Source organism: Hevea brasiliensis, chromosome 3, assembly GCF_030052815.1.
Source record: "Hevea brasiliensis isolate MT/VB/25A 57/8 chromosome 3, ASM3005281v1, whole genome shotgun sequence".
In the NCBI taxonomy this organism is placed as follows: domain Eukaryota; kingdom Viridiplantae; phylum Streptophyta; class Magnoliopsida; order Malpighiales; family Euphorbiaceae; genus Hevea; species Hevea brasiliensis.
Window position 1 is genome coordinate 51,249,042 of NC_079495.1, and position 16,951 is coordinate 51,265,992.

General features: G+C 38.7%; 2 long non-coding RNA genes across 2 annotated transcripts; both read left to right on the forward strand.

The window, feature by feature from the left end:
• Positions 1-784: 784 nt before the first annotated feature.
• LOC131178519 (uncharacterized) lies at positions 785-1,752 on the forward strand. Its single transcript, XR_009147439.1, has 2 exons — positions 785-839; positions 1,458-1,752. It is a non-coding gene; the product is annotated as an uncharacterized LOC131178519 (long non-coding RNA).
• A 5,790-nt stretch (positions 1,753-7,542) lies between these two features.
• Positions 7,543-10,176, forward strand: LOC131178520 (uncharacterized). The gene is made up of 2 exons (XR_009147440.1): positions 7,543-7,780; positions 9,925-10,176. It is a non-coding gene; the product is annotated as an uncharacterized LOC131178520 (long non-coding RNA).
• Positions 10,177-16,951: the final 6,775 nt, after the last annotated feature.

Here is a 16,951-nt window from a genome sequence, read left to right on the forward strand (position 1 = left end):
TGATATAGGCCTAAAACTTTCATGAAGAACACCAACCCAAATTAGGCCATTAACCCTTTCAAAATCATTGAGCAAAATTAAATTACTGTACTGCAACTCTGCAGATTTTCAGTTGAGCAGCAATGTTTGGATAGCTATAACTCCCTCTAGAAAACTCGGATTTAGGCGATTCTTGAACCGATGGAAACGTAAGACATAGTAAAACATTTCATATGAAGAAAGTGAGACCAAATTATGAACTTAACTTGATCAAATTATTAACCAAAGTTGGACCAAAAATCTGCCAGCACCAAAATCTCAGTATGAACAGTACACGTAAATAGTAAACTTATTTTGGCCATAACTTGAGCTAAAAAACTCCGATTGAGGTGATCCAAAAATGAGAATACACTTAAGACAATAAGGAACATTTTCTATGAAGGAAGTTTTGTCAAATTCCAACAGTAGATCGACCAATGGAACAGTACAACTTCGGAGAACCAAAACCGAAAATTGGCAATTTTGCCAAAATGACCTAAGCTTTAAACAAATGACCAAAACCAACAAGTTTGGTGACCAAAATGTGGTATGTGGGTGAAGTTGGAGTTCCCATACCTATTAATCCTTAGAAAGTCAATTATTTGACTTAAATAGTGCAGTGAATAGTAACCCGAAACACAAAATTTCGAGAACGTCGAATTTAACACGTTAGAAATAGGTAAATGCGAAGTTAAAATTCATTTTGGGATTTATGTTAAGTTCTAGAACTGAAACATTGTCAAATTTTGTGTTTCAGTTGAAAAGAATATTGGGAAGGAACCCGAGGAAACGAGTCGAGGCTAAGGGACGACTCGCTTGAGGTTTGTGCACAATAAACCCTATTTAAGCATTTTATCCTTGAAAATTGATTTATTACTCATTATGAATTTATGAACTTTTGTGTTGCCACCTTGCGATCAAATTGTAACTTTGGAAATGGATTGATTTTTGTATGCAATATTTGAATGAAATGTTTGAAATGAATTTTTTATTCACACTTAGCATGACATTACTTATTATTCCTCCTCCATTTATGGGGTTGAGATCGTTTAATTTTCCTCCCTCTCCGGCTTGCGATTGAGGTTGTAGATCGGATGAGTACTCATTAGCTAGCTAGCCACCTCCCTCATTGGTTTCGATTAATGGGGTTGAGATTGCTTTGTCGTGGTGTACAACACGGCATTGATCGGAAATTTTGTGTCATGGCTTAAGTTGTGTACGACTTTGGCAACACTGTGTTTATGCAATTGTTTGACTAAACTGTTGTTTAATATATTATTTGACAAATGAGTTGTTATGAGCTTGATATTTGTGAAATGTGATTGTGAAGTATTCAAATTATGTTTCATCAATAAATGATTTATGTATCACATTTTAAATCTTTATTGTGCACCACTGAGTATGTTTATACTCAGCGATAGTTTAATTTACTGTCGCAGATAAAAGCAAGGAGAAAGCAGCAGAGTGAGCTGCGGAATTGACAAGATCTTTTTGATCCCTTTTTGTACGGGTATTATTTTATACCCTTATGGTTATTTTGATGTAAATACTGTAATGTCATAAGTATCAATGTAAATTGAGCAGTTGTAAATAAACTATAATAATATTATTTTAGATTTTCTTCTGTAAATTTAATATTTGTACATATGGATTTTCTGCCTTATGTTTTGTGAATGGAATTATTGAACCTACTGAGTTGACAAATTTGACTTGGATTGTGAAACTGTTTTGAAATGGATTGACTTGAGTTGAATTGTGAATTATTGGAGGTTGGGAGTTGTAAAATAGTTTTGGAAGTGCTTTTTACAGGTATTTGAAGAACTGGTTTCTCAAAATACAGAGGGAACTCTGTCAAAATTTTTATAAAATTTGCGATAAAAATTGAATGGACAAAAATTTTTACTAGTATTTAAACTTTGAATAAATGGTTTTTAATTCTTACCAAAATGCTCACCACTTCCAAAATGTAAGAAAATTGTTTTAAAATCCCTTGTAGGGTACTTAATGAGTTATCGGTAGGTGAAGTTCGGTAGTTCATTAAGTATTCTACGGGAGCATGCTATGCCTTACGGAGGGGTAAGGTGTGACATGTTTTAGTGGTATCAGAGCATGGTTTTGCAATAAATTTTGACTATGTATGTGAATATTTCTTTGATAAGTACAACTGCTCAAGTGTCTTTAATTGATGCATATGACATATTTACATCATGAATATGCACTAGCGGAGGTCAACCTCCTTGTGTTTGATCTCAGGAAGTAGAAAATTGTGAAAAATGGAATGGAAGGAGGAGATCATTCCGAAGAACAATCTGTTGAGGCTGAGGTTCAAGGGAAAGCCCCAGCACTCCAGAATGTGAGTGGGTCAGCCACTCCAGCTCCTGCTCCAGCACCGCAGTTTCCTGCTTAATTTATGCAGCAGATGGCTGCCTTCTTTCAGCAAATGGCGGGTAATATGCCACCCCAAGCTCAAATGCCAGTACCTGCAGCACAACCACAGCCCTCAGCTCGGCAGTATGAAAAATTGATGAAATTTGGGGCCACCGAGTTTAAAGGTACTGTGGATCCACTGGAAGCAGAACAGTGGTTGGAAAGAATGGAATGGGTTTTTAAAAAGCTGCAGTGTACAGAAGAAATGAAGTTTGAGTATTCTGTCTCCTTATTACAAGGGGATGCCTATGAATGGTGGAAGACCATCCCCCACAGCCTGGTGGAGCCACCTGTGTTAACCTGGTCAGACTTCTTGAGGGAGTTCTGACAATGGGTTCCCGATGCATATGTGGACATGAAGTTGCAAGAATTCTTGAGTTTGAAACAAGGGAACCGAACTGTAGCAGAATATGAGAGAGATTTTTCAAGACTAAGCCACTATGCTGGAAGCTTAGTCTCCACCCCCAGAGACAGATGCAAGAGGTTTGAGGCTGGGCTAAGACAGTCCGAGAATGCAAGTTGTGGGATTGGACATCAGAATTTTCTTGAATTGATCTCACAGGCCTAGAACTAGAAAAGATAGAATCGAAGGCGGTGAAGAAGGGTCCACAAGAGAAAAGCGAAAAGACTACGAACAAGCATCCGAAGTGGTTCGGGAAGAGGAAAGCAGTTTGGGGATCTAGCTCCCGTAGAGGCCGAGGCAGATTTTCTGTCCAAAGACCACCTCGATGCAGTCACAGACCCAACCAGCACCCGAGGAGCTTTATCGATGCGGTCAAGCACGTGGTAGAACTCATGGTGGGGTTTGTTCTGAGCTCTTGGTGCATGTTTTAATTGTGGAGGAGCGGACATTTCGCTAAGGATTGCACTAGTCCACGCCCGGTGCAGGTCTTTCACTACATCGAAGGATCACTCAAGTCTCGCACCTGCAGGGTCACAATCACCGCTAGAGGCAGGCAGAGGTAGGGGTCTGGTAACACCCTTGGAAGTCGAGCACCATTAACGGCCAGCATCGATGGCGCACTGGTTAGAGTGTATACCATGCGTCGAGAGGAAGAGGTGAAACATCGACGTTGTGGCTGGTATTTTCTCCATCCTTGACAAAGATGTGCATGTGTTATTTGATCCTGGCTCCACACATTCGTATGTTAGTGCTAGTGTGATGTGTTCTACTACTATTCCGTGTGTACCAATGGACTATGATGTGTTAGTAACTAGTCCATTAGGCCAGAGGTCGTGGTAAATAGGCTATATAGAGGCGTCCTTTGGTGATCCAAGGACACACTTTTTGTTTGATTTAATTGAAATGCCCTTCAGAGATTATGACATTATCTTGGGCATGGATTGGTTAGCTGAGCATCATGCTATGATTGATCAGAATCAAGATCACTTTTGGTCTTCCTCGGTATGGTGATGTAATGTCTGAGGGGAGAGCGATTATTGCCTTCAAACATCATTTCAGCTGCACTGGCTAGAAAAATGATTAGAAAAGGGTGTGAGGCGTACTTGGCACATGTGATAGACACCCAAGTGGGGAGTCCAGCACTGAAGGACATTCCTACTGTATGTGACTTTCCGGATGTGTTTCCTGATGAATTGCCAGGATTACCTCCAGAAAGAGAAGTGCAGTTTGAAATTGATGTTATGCCTGGTGTGGACCCAATCTCCATAACACCATACAGAATGGCACCAGCGAAACTAAAAGAATTGAAAGTGCAGTTGCAAGAGTTGCTTGATAAGGGCTTCATTTGCCCAAGTGTGTCACCTTGGGGAGCGCCAGTATTATTTGTAAAGAAGAAGGATGGCACTCTCCGGCTATGCATTGACTATCGGCAGTTGAATAAGGTGACAATAAAGAACAGATATCCATTACCCCGTATTGATGACTTGTTTGATCAGTTGAGGGGTGCAGCTGTGTTCTCTAAAATTGACCTGAGATCAGGTTATTATCAGCTAAAAGTACAAGAGCAGAGTATTTCTAAAACTGCCTTCAGAACCCGCTATGGCCATTATGAATTCCTGATCATGCCATTCGGGTTAACTAATGCTCCGGCTGCTTTTATGGATCTGATGAACACTATTTTCATACCATACCTCGACCAGTTTGTTGTGGTATTCATAGATGATATATTGGTCTATTCGAGGAATGCAGAAGAGCATGATAGACATCTGCGGATTGTACTGCAAACTTTGAGGGAGAAACAGCTATATGCCAAATTGTCGAAGTGTGAATTTTGGCTGAAGGAGATATCCTTTTTGGGACATGTAGTGTCAGAAGAGGGCATTAAGGTAGATCCTAGCAAGATTGAAGCTGTCCTTAATTGGAAGCCACCCAGAAATGTCACAGAGATTCGCAGATTTAGGGTTATTGGATACTACCGGCGATTTGTGAAGGGATTCTCCATGTTGGCATATCCATTGACCAAGATGCTTAGAAAGGATGTGAAATTTCAGTGGACGGACAAATGCCAGCAAAGTTTTGATGAATTGAAAAGATGTTTGACAGAGGCTCCAGTCCTGACTTTACCTACACCGGGTAAAGAATATACGATTCTGGCGATGCTTCTCACAACGGATTAGGTTGTGTGTTGATGCAAGATCGAAATGTTATTGCCTATGCATCACGCCAGCTAAAACCGCATGAGAGGAATTATCCGACGCATGATTTGGAGCTTGCAGCCATTGTGTTTGCTCTTAAGATCTGGAGACATTATTTGTATGGGGAGAAGTGTTACATTTACACAGATCATAAGAGTTTGAAGTATTTGGGCACCCAGAAAGAGTTGAATTTGAGACAGAGGAGATGGTTAGAATTGATAAAAGACTATGATTGTCTGATAGACTATCAGCCAGGGAAAGCTAATGTTGTGGCTGATGCCTTAAGTCGCAAGACTATGGCAAGTCTACGGGTTACTCCTTTGTCTTTGGTACATGAGTTAAGATCATTGCATGCCAGCTTAGAGGTTAATGATGATGGGCAAGCAGCAGTTGCATGGCATGTACAGCGGTGTTGATTGATCGATTAGAATGGCTACTCGTAATGATCGAAGTATCGGTCGTTGGGAGAAGTTCGGCAGGGCAAGAAACCAGAGTTCTCAGTTAGAGATGATGGTTTACTGCTACACCAGGGCAAAATATGTGTTCCTATTGATGTTGAATTGAGGAAGATCATTTTGAAGGAAGCACATGAGTCTCCTTTTGCCATGCACCCTGGTGGCACAAAAATGTATAAAGGGTTAAAGGAGCATTACTGGTGGATGGGTATGAAGAGAGATGTGGCAGAGTTTATTTCTAAATGCCTAACTTGTCAGCAAGTAAAGGCAGAGCATCAAGTACCACTGGTTGTTACATCCACTACCGCATGCAGTGGAAATGGGAGAGAATAACAATGGATTTTGTGATGGGACTTCGAAGGACACAGAAGAGTCATGATGCAGTTTGGGTCATTGTTTACAGACTAACCAAGTCTGCTCATTTTCTGCCAGTCCGAATGGACTATAGTTTGGACAGATGGCCAGGTTGTACATCGATGAGATTGTGAGATTGCATGGAGTGCCAAGATTCATCATATCGTATGCAGATCCTAGGTTCACTTCTAGATTCTCGGGTAGTCTTCAGAGAGCCCTAAGAACTAGATTGAACTTCGATCTTGCATTCCATCCACGCATGCATGGCCACCGAGAGGGTAATTCGATTTTGGAGGATATGCTACGGGCTTGTGTGATTGAGTTTGAGGCGCTTGGGATACACACTTGCCTTTGATTGAGTTTGCTTACAACAACAGCCTACCAATCAAGCATTGGGATGCCTCCATATGAAGCTTTGTATGGCGAAAATGTAGAACCCGTTGTGTTGGGATGACGTGGGTGAAAGAAAGATGATCGGACCGAAATTGTTCAACAGATCAAGAGAAAATCGTGGTGATCAGAGATCGACTTAAAGTCGCATCGACCGTCAAAAGTCCTATGTTGATTTGAAAAGAAGGGATATTGAGTATGCAAAGGTGAGAAGGTTTTCTCAAAGTTTCTCCTTGGAAGAGAATTATGAGATTCGGCAGAAAGGGGAAACCGAGTCCTCGCTTTCATTGGGCCATATGAGGTTACGGAAAGAGTGGGTCCTTTGGCTTATCGTTGGCACTACCTCGAGTTGGAGAAGATACATAATGTCTTCCATGTGTCTATGTTGAGGAGGTATCGATCAGACCCATCTCATGTACTACCAGTAGAAGAAATAGAAGTGAATCCAGACCTCACATATGAAGAAGAACCCATAAAGATTCTGGCTTATGAGGTGAAACAGCTACGGAATAAGCAGATACCATTGGTAAAAGTGCTGTGGAACCATCATTCGGGCCAAGAAGCTACCTGGGAACGAGAGGAGGACATGAGGAGACAACACCCACAACTGTTCAGAGATTGATACCAGGTAAAAATTTCGAGACGAAATTTATTTAAGGGGGGGAGAATTGTAACACCCCCGTTTGCATAGCCTGGTATATTTCACTGTTCCGGTGACCGGTGTCGGTCTGGACAATTAATGGGATTAGGGCCACACTTAAGACAACTTGAGAAGCCATAAACACAAATAATTAGTAATGTTTAATTAGTTAACTATAAATAAGAAAAACAGAACATAAGAGGTTAAACGAGCCGAGAGTCACAGCGATGAGTGACCTCCTCGGGAACAACTGCGAAGTCATTTTAAACTCAAATTTGAACCGTAAAAGTGACGCTTGTGGTCCTTAGGACCCTTATGAACACAAAGTGGAAAAGAGAAAATCACGAAAAAGAATCGTTAAGCTACCAAATAATTAGGTCGTGGAGCAGAAGAAATATTGGATTATTTGCAAACCGATGAACCTGAGGGGCGATTTGGTCAATTGACCCGAGAGTCGACTCGACCTAATCACAAATAAAATCGAAGAAAAGAAAATTTCGGAATAGAGAATTAAATTAAAGAACTAATAGAAAAAAATAAAAAAAATAAAAAAAAGAGGAAGAAGATGGAAAAGTCAAAGTTGATGACATCATGAATGATGTCATAAACAAATTAATTTAGTGAATTATTAAATTGGGAATTGTGGTCTTCCATAAGATAAAGAAAAGAAAAGAAAAAAAAATTAAAACACAAATCTTCTTCTTCAAAAAAACGTCACTCTCTCTCTCCCACACCAAAACCACCATGAAAGCTCATTTTTGAGCTTGAAGAACCAAAATCCAACCATGGCCAATTGTCCTACCATAACTAGATGTTGTTTGGACAACTAGGAAAGAGGATTCAAAGAAAAGAAAGAAGAAAAATTTGAAGAAAAGGGAGAAGAAATTCTGCACACAAGGTTAGTAAACTAAACTTGAATTGTTAGTTGATTTAGTTATGTTTATAGCTTAATTAACCTAGGAATATACTTAAAATGAAAAGAAATTAATGGTGGGAGGATTAAAGACAAATTCATCCAGCTAGGGTTTTGATGTGTGTGTATGAATTTGATGGACTTAAAGGTGTGTATGAGTATATGAACCTTAAGTAGTTGAGTTATTATGGTTTAAGGCTTTGAAAGTAGTTAAACACAATGAATTAGTGAGATTAGGGTTTGAATGTTAGGGTTAGTGAACTAAAATTTGAAGAAATGCATAAATGGCATGTTTAACCTATTGTGACATGAATTAATGGTAAATTATGACCAAATAAGTTGTGTGGGAATGGTGGAAAATTTAGCTAAATTCGTAGGTCAATGGTCATGCTGCTGGCAGCATGACCAAACCTACTTTGAAGGACCAAAACTCAAATTTTACAAGCCTAATGGATATGCCACCAATTGGAGATGAAAATAGACATAAAAGAGCACAACTTTCATTAAGGAACCATGACCAAAAACTGACCAAAAGTTGGTGAAACAATTGACCAAAGTGAGTTGATAGCAGGCTGCCTCAAGATTAACTGACCAAATGAACAGTAACTGTTCATTTGGTCATAACTCGAGCTAGGTAGGTCAAATTGACCTGAAATTTTACCAGAAATTAGATATGATATAGACCTAGAACTTTCATGAAGAACACCAACCCAAATTAGGCCATTAACCCTTTCAAAATCATTGAGCAAAATTAAATTATTGTACTGCAACTCTGCAGATTTTCAGTTGAGCAGCAATGTTTGGATAGCTATAACTCCCTCTAGAAAACTCGGATTTAGGCGATTCTTGAACCGATGGAAACGTAAGACATAGTACAACATTTCATATGAAGAAAGTGAGACCAAATTATGAACTTAACTTGATCAAATTATTAACCAAAGTTGGACCAAAAATCTGCCAGCACCAAAATCTCAGTATGAACAGTACACGTGAACAGTAAACTTATTTTGGCCATAACTTGAGCTACAAAACTCCGATTGAGGTGATCCAAAAATGAGAATACACTTAAGACAATAAGGAACATTTTCTATGAAGGAAGTTTTGTCAAATTCCAACAGTAGATCGACCAATGGAACAGTGCAACTTCGGAGAACCAAAATCGAAAATTGGCAATTTTGCCAAAATGACCTAAGCTTTAAACAAATGACCAAAACCAACAAGTTTGGTGACCAAAATGTGGTATGTGGGTGAAGTTGGAGTTCCCATACCTATTAATCCTTAGAAAGTCAATTATTTGACTTAAATAGTGCAGTGAATAGTAACCCGAAACACAAAATTTCGAGAACGTCGAATTTAACACGTTAGAAATAGGTAAATGCGAAGTTAAAATTCATTTTGGGATTTATGTTAAGTTCTAGTACTGAAACATTGTCAAATTTTGTGTTTCAGTTGAAAAGAATATCGGGAAGGAACCCGAGGAAACGAGTTGAGGCTAAGGGACGACTCGCTTGAGGTTTGTGCACAATAAACCCTATTTAAGCATTTTATCCTTGAAAAATTGATTTATTACGCATTATGAATTTATGAACTTTTGTGTTGCCACCTTGCGATCAAATTGTAACTTTGGAAATGGATTGATTTTTGTATGCAATATTTGAATGAAATGTTTGAAATGAATTTTTGATTCACACTTAGCATGACAGCTTTATTATTCCTCCTCCATTTATGGGGTTGAGATCGTTTATTTTCTCCCTCTCCGGCTTGCGATTGAGGTTGTAGATCGGATGAGTACTCATTAGCTAGCTAGCCACCTCCCTCATTGGTTTCGATTAATGGGGTTGAGATTGCTTTGTCGTGGTGTACAACACGGCATTGATCGGAAATTTTGTGTCATGGCTTAAGTTGTGTACGACTTTGGCAACACTGTGTTTATGCAATTGTTTGACTAAACTGTTGTTTAATATATTATTTGACAAATGAGTTGTTATGAGCTTGATATTTGTGAAATGTGATTGTGAAGTATTCAAATTATGTTTCATCAATAAATGATTTATGTATCACATTTTAAATCTTTATTGTGCACCACTGAGTATGTTTATACTCAGCGATAGTTTAATTCTATCATGCAGATAAAAGCAAGGAGAAAGCAGCAGAGTGAGCTGCGGAATTGACAAGATCTTTTTGATCCCTTTTTGTACGGGTATTATTTTATACCCTTATGGTTATTTTGATGTAAATACTGTAATGTCATAAGTATCAATGTAAATTGAGCAGTTGTAAATAAACTATAATAATATTATTTTAGATTTTCTTCTGTAAATTTAATATTTGTACATATGGATTTTCTGCCTTATGTTTTGTGAATGGAATTATTGAACCTACTGAGTTGACAAATTTTACTTGGATTGTGAAACTATTTTGAAATGGATTGACTTGAGTTGAATTGTGAATTATTGGAGGTTAGGAGTTGTAAAATAGTTTTGGAAGTGCTTTTTACAAGTATTTGAAGAACTGGTTTCTCAAAATACAGAGGGAACTCACAAAAATTTTTATAAAATTTATACAAAATTGAATGGACAAAAATTTTTACTAGTATTTAAACTTTGAATAAATGGTTTTTAATTCTTACCAAAATGCTCACCACTTCCAAAATGTAAGAAAATTGTTTTAAAATCCCTTGTAGGGTACTTAATGAGTTATCGGTAGGTGAAGTTCGGTAGTTCATTAAGTATTCTATGGGAGCATGCTATGCCTTACGGAGGGGTAAGGTGTGACATCACTTTAGTTTAAATATTTTTTCGAACGTTCTAGCTGTCCGGACCAACACTGGTCACCGGAACAGTAGAATGTACGGAGTTGCTACAGGGAGGGTGTTACAATTTTGGTCATTTGACACCAAGAGCTGCCTTTTGACCTCAATGTCTATTAAGAATAAGTGATATTGCACTTAGGAAATGTCATGAAAAATTAAAATAAGATACAATGTATAAATAGTAAAAGAATGGAGCTAAATGAGCAAATAAGGAAACTTTAACTAATTAAACATTAAAAAGAACATAGTGCTCCACTAACTTGGATATTGGGACACTTATCTATGCCTTGGGATAGCAGATAGCACTGATTATCATCTTCTTCTTCATCCCACTTCACCTTGCCAAAATGAATTTCACCATGGAAATCACCATGGCCGCCCCACATGCAACCTCCACGGGTGCATGATCAAGCCACCATTTCTACTTGGTTCCTTCATTAAAGCTTGCCTACTTACCTTGGGGAAGATATTGGCAACAAGAAAAATAAGATTTGGTAAAGTTTTGATAAGCTTCAAAAGTGGTAAGTGTCCAAAACCTCTCCCTTGCTTTAGTAAACCTTGTGTTTAGGTTGAGGTGAGTATTTTGGTGAAGAGAAATGAAGAAAATCTTGAGAAATGAAATGGTCCATTTTCGGTAACCATGATTATGTGTTGTATTTGAGTTTTTCTTACCTTTAATGGATGGAAATTATGGTTGATTAACTCAAATGAAGGATGTAGTAAGTTAAAATCTAAGTATGTGCATGTAGTGCTTGAATTAAGGGTGTGAAATGGAACCTTAATGCTTTGGGCAAACTGCCATGTTTGGCAGCCTATTAAATCATGAATTTGTGTGTGAATATGTAGTTTATTAATGAAATATGCTAGTGTTAAATTGTGGGCAGCATGTGTAAGTGATATTGAAGTATGATTATGTTGAAGTGTATGTGTAATATTGACATTGAGATATGTTGAATTTTGGTGGAAGTGAATGTTGAACTTAATGGTGAATTATGTTCATTGAGCACTTGAATGTTCTACCCAAAATTGTTGCTGGAATTGTGTACAATATATATATATATATATATGGAAGTTTCATTGATTGAATATTGAAGTAATGAGGAGGAGAAGGAATATCAAATTGGAAGTGTATGTGCTTTGTGCAGGTTGTGTATTGAAGGCAGTACATAAATTAGGTCATAAGTGCCAAACTATGAACCCAATTAGTATGAGGCCAATGGAGAAAATGACCAAATCCGGAATAGTAACCTTGCAATCTAGATTTTTGACTATATGAATAGTAATCATTAGGATGACCATAACTCACTCAAAACAGTTCCAATTGACCTGAAATTTTTACCATGGATATCTTAGATATAGAGCTACATTTCTTATGAAGACACCAAAGCCCAGAAATGACCAGAACCAAGTCAAATAGTTTGCACAAGTTTGGGTACCAAAACTGCCAGGACTAAAAGTGACCTAAAATTGACCAAATTTTGTACTAAAGGTGCAATCTGTCCAGCTTTAGTAAATTGACCATATCTTGGTCTATACAACTCGGAATGACATGAAATTTTGCCCCGCATGCAATAAGACATAGAGCTACAATTTTGCTTCTTTGACCAGAAGCCAAAAACCAAGAGAAATAGGACTTTAAGCTAGACCAATCTAGCATACCAAAAATTGAGAATTTGATATTTACATACAATGATGCTTGAAGCACTTTGGCAATGAATGCCAACTTGTAAAAATGGTAAACTGCACTATATTAGCAGCATATTGAATTACAATATGTGATATGTTGATGCTAGAAACCACTTATCCATAGTATCTAAAAAGGTCAACATATGCATTGACTTATGAATTACATAATAGTTAGTAAACTCTAAAAATTGAAGAATTAAACAATTAATTTATAATGTGCCATAGTTTGCCTAGTTGACTAGTTTGGATAGGTTGGCATGCCAATAGGATTCTGACAACAGATCAGAATGGCTTCATGCCATACCGTGTTTTTACGGCTTATTATGTCAAGATCAGGACTTTAATAGCCTACGGCTATACATATTGTGTATTTATTTTTGGCTTATCGCCAGATTGACTATATGGCTTTTTAGCCATGCTATTTGCACACCGGGAGACACTTTGTGATATTTGGTGTGATGGCCCGAGGTACTAGGTACCCAGTGCTAGTATATCCGTTTATCCAGTCTGGTCAGTATATAGGCTACACGGGCAGTAATTCAAGTACTATTAAATTCAGATACCTAAATCCAGTCTACTGACATACAGCACCACCAAAAATTCGTAAACACTTTATTTACTTTATTTTAGTGTATATTTCTTTATATTTGGCACCACTAAGTAAAATTTCTTAGTGCGTTGCTTTTGTAACACGTAGGTATTGGAGACATAGCTGGGGAGCCCAGCAGACCAACGACCGAGTGAGACATCAGATCTGCACAGGAGTCCAAAGTCATCTGCACTGCATTGCATACATGGTAGGACTTAGGATATCGTATATTTTATACTTTTATTATATTTTTGAAATTTGGCCTTGTATTTGGTAATGTTATGAAAGCTCTAAAGTTTGTAATATTTTGTACATATTAAATAACATGGAGATTTTCTGGATATATCTGAATTATTATGGACTGTATTATGGAACTGTTTAATGACTGTAAAAGTCTATTAACTTTACTGAGAAATAGTGACTGTAAAATATTTGAGATTTTGATATTATCATATTAAACTGTTTTCAACAGGTTTGAAAGGACAGTTTGTCCAAAATACAGACGGCACCTTGCCAAATTTTTATTACCAATCTTGAAACACTGAATTTATCGAAGTATGAAAATAATATCAGCATGATATGAATATTACATAAAAGACTTCTTAAAATCAAATTGAGCTCTGGAAATGAAATAATCATAGACTAGGTGTTCCGACACGCAGTGTAGCACGCCTTGCTCGGCTATTCTGTAGACGAGTGAGGGGTGTTACATTTAGTGGTATCAGAGCACGGTTTAGGCATTTCTGGACCTAGATAGTTTGCATATCATGCATTGCATTGTAAGTGTTAAGATGACTCTAATGCAGATCTTTTGATTTGTTTTGTTATTTTGATCAGAATATGGACTCCACATCGCAGAGAGCGGTCGATGAGGAAGTGGAAAGTTATGCTCCATCTATGACTGAACTAGGAGACAGGAAGGAACCTGCTCCACCAGTACCAAATGCACCAACCACATTTCAGCAAATGGCTGAGTTCTTTAGACAGATGGCAGGAGTTATGCCACCACCACCACCTCCACAACAAAAATCTCATATGGAGAGACTCAGGAAGTTCGGAGCAGTGGATTTTCTGGGCAAAAGGGAAGATGATTCTGTCACAGCTGAAAACTGGTTGGACAGAACTAGAAGAGTTTTGAAACAACTTTATTGTACTCCAGAGCAGAATTTAGAAGCTACTGTATCACTACTGCAAGATGATGCATACCAATGGTGGGATACAGTGACTAGTGAGGTGCCACCAGAACAAATAACTTGGGATTTCTTTCTCACTGAGTTCAGAAAGAAGAATGTGGGTAGTGCATACCTGGAAAAGAAGAGGAAGGAGTTTATTACCCTATGCCAAAGACAGCTGACAGTGGCTGAATATGAAAGAGAATTTGTCAGACTGAGCCGCTATGGGCGGGAAATAGTCCCTAATGAGGCAGAGAGATGCAAGAGATTTGATGAAGGACTCAATGATAACATTAAAGTAATGATTATAGCCTTGGGGATTACAGAGTTTGCCAAATTAGTGGAAGCTGCACTGAAGGTTGAAAAAGTTAGAATGAATGAGCAGAACAGAAGGGATAGACAGCAGAAAAGAGGTCAGGGTCAGATCGATTCATCTTTTACCCTTAGTAAGAAATTCAGAGGTTCGCCTACTCAGAGTTTCAGTAGAGCACCAAGTCAGGGTCAGTCATAGAGGCCCAAATCTCAGTTTGCACCAAGGAGAGGCCAGTCCACCCCTTCAATGGCTAGCTCTCTAGGGACACAGTACAGGGGACCAGCCCCAACAGTATCTGTTGCTTGCCCACATTGCCAAAAATGGCATAAGGGCGAATGTTGGAGGATGATAGGTACTTGTTTACGGTGTGGATCTACAGACCACCTAGTCCGAGATTGTCCTCGCAGAACTGCTACATCCACTCCAGTATCAACTGATAGGCCTGCCCCTCCAGCTCTAAGGGATAGAAAGCCGGGTAAGGCTGAGGCAGCCGGTACTTCACAGAAACCTATGTCAGAGTCTGTGGAGAGAGCAAAAAGCAGAAAACTAGCCAGAGCCTGTGCTATAAGGGCACAAGAGGAACAGGATGCTCCAAATGTCATCGAGGGTACGTTCCTCCTCTATAATACTTTTGTGCATGCATTAGTGGATCCTGGATCTACTCATTCATATATTTATATCAAGCTGCCCATAGAAAAGGGAATACCAGTAGAGGAAAGTGACCAAGACATCCTGGTCACAAATCCGTTAGGCCACAGTGTGGTAGTAAACAAGGTGTATAAGGGCTGTCCATTAAAGATTTAAGGGAAAGAATTCTCAGCAGACTTAATCGATCTGCCTTTCCATGAGTTTGATGTGATTTTGGGAATGGACTGGTTATCCCATCATCAAGCAATAGTAGATTGTAAATTGAAGAGAATCTCTCTGAAAACTGCTGAGAACAAAGAAATAACAGTTGTGGGTGAAAGGGCAGATTTCTTGTCCAATGTCATCTCAGCTACAGTTGCAAGGAGATGGTTGAGAAAAGGGTGTGAAGCCTATTTGGCACACGTGGTTGACACTAGGCAGGGCAAACTTAACTTGTCTGACATACCCACAGTAAGGGATTTCTCTGAGGTATTTCCTGAGGAATTGCCTAGTTTACCACCAGAAAGGGAAGTTAAATTTGCTATTGAGATTATGCTAAGTACAGCTCCAATTTCAATTGCTCCGTATAAGATGGCACCTGCTGAATTGAAAGAGTTAAAAATCCAGCTACAAGAATTACTAGACAAGGGGTTTATACGCCCCAGTGTATCACCGTAGGGAGCTCCAGCACTGTTTGTAAAGAAGAAAGATGGAACACTGAGGTTATGTGTTGACTATCGGCAGTTAAACAGAGTAACAGTAAAGAACAAGTATCCGTTACCTAGAATTGATGATCTGTTTGATCAGTTGAAGGGAGCCAGTGTGTTTTCTAAGATTGATCTCAGATTGGGGTATCATCAACTAAGGGTTAAGGATGCAGATGTGCCTAAGACTGCATTTAGAACCCGGTATGGGCATTATGAATTCCTGGTGATGCCATTTGGGTTAACAAATGCTCCAGTAGCATTCATGGACCTTATGAACTGTATCTTCCATCCATACTTAGATCAGTTCATAGTGGTCTTCATTGATGACATCCTGGTGTATTCCAACGATAAAGCAGAACATGATGAGCATTTGAGAATTGTTCTGCAGACTCTAAAAAAGAAGAAACTATATACTAAATTGTCCAAGTGTGAGTTCTGGTTGAATGAGATTGCATTCCTTGGACATGTAGTATCAGCTGAAGGGATTAGAGTGGATCCCAAGAAGATTAAAGCAGTGATGGAATGGAAGCCTCCCAGAAATACAATTGAGATTAGAAGTTTCTTGGGGTTAGCTGGATATTATAGAAGATTTGTAAAGGGATTTTCCTTGATAGCTGCCCCAATGACCAAATTACTACACAAGAATATGAAATTTGACTGGAATGACAAATGTCAAGCCAGTTTTGAGAGGCTAAAGGCTATGTTGACAGAGGGACCAGTGTTAACACAGCCAGTGTCGGGATGCCGATAGGATTCTGATAGCTGTTCTGTAAATGGCTTCATGCCATACTGTGTTTTTACGGCTTATTATGCCGCACTGTGACTTTAATAGCCTATTGCTATACATATTGTGTATTTATTTTTGGCTTATCGCCAGATTGACTATATGGCTTTTTAGCCACGCTATTTGCACACCGGGAGACACTTTGTGACCGATGGTATGATGGCCCGAGGTACTAGGTACCCAGTGCCAATATATCCGTTTATCCAGTCAGGTCAGTATATAGGCTACACGGGCAGTAATTCAAGTACTATTAAATTCAAATACCTAAATCCGATCATCGACATACAAAGACCACCAAAAATTCATAAACACTTTATTTACTTTATTTTAGTATATATTTCTTTATATTTGGAACCACTAAGCAAAATTGATTATCGCGTTGCTTTTGTAAAGCGTAGGTATTGGAGACATAGTTTGAGGAGCCAGCGGACCTCTGACGGGTGAAACATCAGATCTACACAGGAGT